Below are 5,928 nucleotides of genomic sequence, written 5' to 3' on the forward strand. Positions count from 1 at the left end.
CTCTTGAGGGCAGGAAATGAAAGCACCAATTTTAATGCTTTGAAAACAGCACAAAGAAGACCATAGATAAAATTACTTCTTAAATTCTACCACATGCTGAATGTGCCATCTGACACTACATCATGCGACCTTTATGATTCCAGGGATGACATAATAGAGACCATGATCCCTGGGCCGGTTCCTGCATTTATCTCCTGTTCCAGCCTATCCTATAAACCCTTTTAATACTTTCCAGGATGAACAAGAAACCACTTAGTAATTTTCCCTCTCTCCATGTTTTATTCTTTTTCCAAATTCTTCCATTTTCTCTTCCTCCTTACAAGAAAGTATTTAAATTTACTCCCATATTTTTCCATCAAATGATCATATCAATCAAATATCTCTTTTTAACTTAAATGTTAATTTTGTCTCCCATTTAATCTTAACCTAATTTAAAAAAATATGGTTAATACAGGTACACATCTATACTTCTTGTTCAAATAAGAAAATTGCAGATATCTGTCAACATTTGCCAACATCAATTTTAATCTTTGTTATCCTGCATAAACTGGTAGTCCTCTGGTAGATCCTTTGTAATTAGGATGACGTTCATAAAGTGAAGTTGGCTGATGAGTTGGCCTTAAAAGAGAGGTAGCTGATGTATCAGCTGTCATTGTCACTGGAAACCGTGCATTGCTCCCTGGTTGAAGTTTAGAAAAATGACCTTCTTTGGCAGATATGTTGTGATATCCATTTGGAAAAGCAGAAGGCTCCACCATCAGTCCAAAATAATTTCTCTGCATTGGAGACAAGATGGTGTTCTGAGAAGTAGAATTTTTGGTTTTAATGAACTTCATAATAAGGTCATTTGCTTCAGTGTATCTGCTTTGAGTGTGCCAGTGGACAATGTTCAACTGATTTAAAATAGCTTGCTGATCTACTGCAATTTGTTCTGGTGGTCTGATGGACCAGAAAAATCACCGCTGATCAGGGTAGTTTTATCACCAATTATGTGGCTAGTAGAGGGCTTTCTAATTAGAGGCATTTTTAATTTTGCAAAAGGTAAAAAAGCACTTTCTCCACTAGTGTCAGCCACAAAACCAGAATTATGAGTATCCACATTACCCCCTGCAATAAAGTGCTTCTTATTGAAATCTTAAGACAATGAAGATACCAGAGAGGCATTTTTAATCCCAACTCTTCTTTTTATTCTCATTAAAACCTGGGGAAAGACTCGTTTAAAATTTGAATTATGGTAGATCTGCAGCTACAATCAAAGTGAAAAATTTTAGTAATATTTTAAACCAAAATACAAGACTACAATAAGCCTAACGTATAAAACATCAGATTTCACATTTATAATGCACAGATAATATCATGAAAATATGAACATTGCTATTTTTTAAATTTCCTTATTTGTAAAATACACATATAAGTAGTATAGTCATCAAATTAAAGAAGTTAGCATTTGCAGTAACTGTGAATGCCACTTTTCACAAGCAGCTTTAATACCTTTATATAGATTTCTGATAAGATTCATAGTTGCAAGCAAAGTTTCTCTGAATCTTGAATACATATGGCAGTGTCCTCATTTTTAGAAAAAATAAAGAATTTAAGACTTGGTAATTTTATACAGATTTCAAAATCCAGCTTTAAATATATATTACCATAGACTGATGTACAACATAAATTTTCATATATAAGTTACCAAGTGGTTACTAAAATTTCTGAATACCTTGCTTAAAACAGAGACTTCTTTTCCTTGTGCCAGAAAGTCAGCTAGACAAGCAGATCTTTGAAAATTCTGCCTCACTTTACTAAACCCATAAAGGTTAAGCTGTCTAACTAAACTTTTCATACTTCCAGTTTAAATATTCTGAAAGGGGCCTTTCTTTCCAAAACTACCTTCTTAAAGACATCTTCATCAATCACTATGGAAGATCCATTATCATCCCACCAGATGGATTGATATTGGTCACTCCTAGCCATTTTCCAGAGTTTTCTTGGAAATGTCAGAGAACGAAAATAATTATCTTCATCTGGTTCTGAGTCACAATGTGTGTAACATGGTCTTTTTATCAAAGATTCTTCAGACAAAGTCTGAAAAGCATTTTCTTCAATCATAGACCTTAAGTCCAAGTCCCCAGAGAATGTTTGATCACACAATAGAGATCTACCAGAGTTACCTGAAACAGTTGGTCCATCTTTATGAGACACATCTTGAATTTCTGAAGAAACATGTGTCATCTCAAATAACTTTTTCTACAGCTACTTTTATAATCTGCATGATTTTGAGCACTGCAGGTTCAAATGCTGATTTGGCAGGCCTGCACAGATAAACTGCTAGGCAATCACAATGGTTCTCAACCTGAGTAGCTGTGTCATCACAATACGACTGGTATCCCAGCAACTCAAGTGTAAAATTCCGCCAGTGTTTACTTATCATTCATCCAGTTAAAATGAAACATAAATGTTGCTTATTTTCATAGTGTGATCTGCAAATATTATCCCCACAAAATCTTTTTTAATAATATGATTTTGGGGTCTATGAAATAAAACCAATCTCCATACTTTTGTACACAAATTTATACTAGATTGGTGAACAGAGAATAAATAATGCAAAAAAAATAATTTTAAAGTTTTGGAAGTTAAAGTGAAATTTGTGTAAAACCTCTACAGAAAATGTGTAACAATTTCAATATCATTTGTTATTAAAATTAAACATAATTTGATTCGGAAATGGAAGTATGTATTTATCTGTGTTCTTTAAAATAAGTAGCTGTATATTCAAAATATGAGAAAAATAAATATCAGTTTATTTGGAATGTTAATAAATAAATTGTAAATATTTATAAAATAAAATTTTATTTATATAATCAATCAAATTTAAGAAATCCCAAAGGGGGGAATTTTTGTTTTAAATTGTAATTCAGTGCTATAAGTAAAACAAATATAATTTAATATTCTGGTATAAAAAGTACAAAAGAGACAATCTTATTGTATATTTGCAAAAGTTTATTTTTGCCGTTCTTTCAGTCAGAGGTTTTTCAGTCCCTAGAAGGAATAAATTTTCATGTCATCTGTATAATCCATACTCTTGTGGCTTCTGTTATGTGTTCCAAAATGCTGCTGATAAATACTCTTATGTACAAGATCCTGGGTTCAATAAGCAGTGCCTCCATTAAGGGGCAAACAAATAAACAAACAAAAAACAAAGAAATAACAGTATATGTGGTTTGGGGTGGAAAATACCAGGTAATGCATTTTAGGAAGCAATATGTTTCTCAGTCTTCAAACAGTTGGCATTGTTTATATAATACAACATTTTAAGGCAAGTGTTCTGTTCACTAATTGTAAATGATAGCTATGTTCTGTATCAGTAAACTGATATAACTGGTATTATATATTATATATAAATCCAGTATAACTGGATTTATACCAAAATTTATATTATTTATTTCAAAATAAATTCCATTAAGGATAAGCCAAATTCAAAATGACAGATATAATTTTAAGTAAATAAATGTAAAATCAAGCTTTAATGTAAATTCTTACTTCAGTATCTGTAAATTCCATTCTAAATAAATATTAGCAACCTGAATTCATGGCATATTATATGTATTATAAACTATAGTTAAGTTGGATTTAGTCTTGATTCATAAATATTATTTAACATACGCAGATTATTATATGTGGTAACATCCTATAAAAAACAAAGAATTGAAAAATTACAATTTCAAAAAATGTAGGAAATTTATTGACAGAACTGATCTTAACTATTTTATTTAAATATTCTTTACAAATTCGCTCTATATAGAAGTTAACTAAACAAAATAAAAGCCATATATGAAAAACCCATGAGTAACATCAAGTTCAATGTTAACATACTGGAAGGTTTTCCTCTGGTACAGTAATAAGAAAAAGAAGCTCATTTTCACACGTCCTAAATTACACTACTTGAAGTCCTAGCCAGAACATCTTGTCAAGAAAAAATATAAAAGGTATCCAACTTGTAAAATTCAGTAAAGTATTTACAGATGACATAATTATACATTGATAGAAAACTCCATAGACTCCTCCAGTGACTGTAAGAAATAATGAACAAACTTAGTATACTTGCAGAATACAAAATCAATATACAAATATCTGTTGCATTTTTATATAGTAACGACACATTATCAGAAAGAGAAATTAGGAAAACACTTGTGTGTAAATCTATACCAAAAATAATAAAATAGGAATACATTTGTTAAGTGAAATAAAAGATCTAAACATAGATCTATAAATTTCAGGTGTAAGAAATATAAGTAAATTAATTAAATAGAAAGATATTCTGTGCTCATGGATTGTATACAATGTGAGGAAATATTCTAATCTATCTTTTCAATATTCAATCTCCACAGCACTAATTATTGAGGAGAATATGTTTTCTTCATTTTATACTCTAGCTTTCTTTTTCATGGGTTAATTCATCATAGGTGTGAGGGATTATATCTGGTTGCTCTACACTCTTCTATTGATTGGTGTCTGTTTCTGAGACAGTATCATGTTGTTTTATTTACTAAAGCTTTGTAAGAGTGTTTAACATCAGAGAATTTTACACCATGACATTTAATACACTTTTTCAAGATTATTTTGGCAACTCATGATCTTTGTGGTTACATATAAATTTTGATATTATTTGTTCTATATAATGGAAAAATCTCATAGGTATTTTGACATGAATCAAACTAAATGTAGATTCCCTTGGGTAGAATGGTTGTTTCAACCACATAGTTTCACATCATTAACATAAGAGATTTTTTCATTTCTTTGGATCAGTTTTAATTTCCTTCACTAATGTTTTCTGTTTTTTAACGTATACGCTTTCACCTTATTTGTTAAATTCATTTCGAGGTGTTCTTTTCATATATATATAATTATATGCATAATATATGTAAACTCATTTCCTACACAAATACAGCAGGCAGAAGGCAGTGGCAAGACCTATTCAAATTACTGAATGAAAGAAAGCTGTAATCAAAGATACTTTATCAAGCAAGGCTATCTTTGAGAATAGAAGGAGAGGTAAATAACTTCCACACAAGCAAATACTTAAAGAATTTGGCAAGAGAAAATGAAATAATGAAAGATCTACTCTAAATACAAAAGAAGCAGGATGCTATAGAAAAGAGAAAGGCATAATTATAAAGGCAATATCTTCAGTGACTTACAACAGAATATATAAGATGTTCTAAAAGAGAACATCAGAATTTTTAAGGGTCACAGAATGAAACAGGGCAATACAGAGTTTTTATTTCTTGTTTCTCTTCTCTGTAGGATGGGTAAGAGTTTGTATTCTTATCAGTTAAAATAAACAGATACATTATGGGTCAATATAAATACACAACAAGGTAAACATAAGTCAAAATCTTACAATGAAATCACAAAGCCATAAAGAAACCAAGATAATAAAAGAAAACTATGATGCCACAAAAAGAAAAAGAAATGAACAAAAAGGAAATACCACATCAACTGGAAAATGAAGTTCAAAATGGAAATAAACACCAGTCTATCAATAATTATCACAAATGAAAATGGAATTAATGCTTCATTCAAAAGATATATAGTCAGATGGGATAATATAACAAGACCCTACATAATGAAGCATACAAGAGACCCTATTTAGTAAGTGGAAAACACAATTGGAAGTGAGAAGATGGAAGAATATATTGCATGCAAATACACATGACCAGAAAGCAGGACTAGCAGTTCTTACTTCACAAAAATAGACTTTACAAGAAAGGTCATAGAGAAAGATAAACAAGGACATGATATAATGATTAAAAGAGCAATAGAAAATGAGTGTTTTATACTCATTAATACATATGCACTCAATATAGGAGCACCTAAATACATAAAGCAAATACTAATAGATAAAAAGAGAGAAATCGCTGGGAACACAATCAC

At 30.5% G+C, this 5,928-nt stretch overlaps 1 long non-coding RNA gene across 1 annotated transcript; it reads right to left on the reverse strand.

The window, feature by feature from the left end:
- Window positions 1-503: 503 nt before the first annotated feature.
- On the reverse strand, window positions 504-2,352 carry LOC140693768 (uncharacterized). The gene is made up of 2 exons (XR_012069465.1): window positions 2,166-2,352; window positions 504-776 (listed from the first exon to the last, which is right to left on the reverse strand). It is a non-coding gene; the product is annotated as an uncharacterized lncRNA (long non-coding RNA).
- Window positions 2,353-5,928: the final 3,576 nt, after the last annotated feature.

This window comes from Vicugna pacos, unplaced genomic scaffold, assembly GCF_048564905.1.
Source record: "Vicugna pacos unplaced genomic scaffold, VicPac4 scaffold_20, whole genome shotgun sequence".
NCBI lineage: Eukaryota > Metazoa > Chordata > Mammalia > Artiodactyla > Camelidae > Vicugna > Vicugna pacos.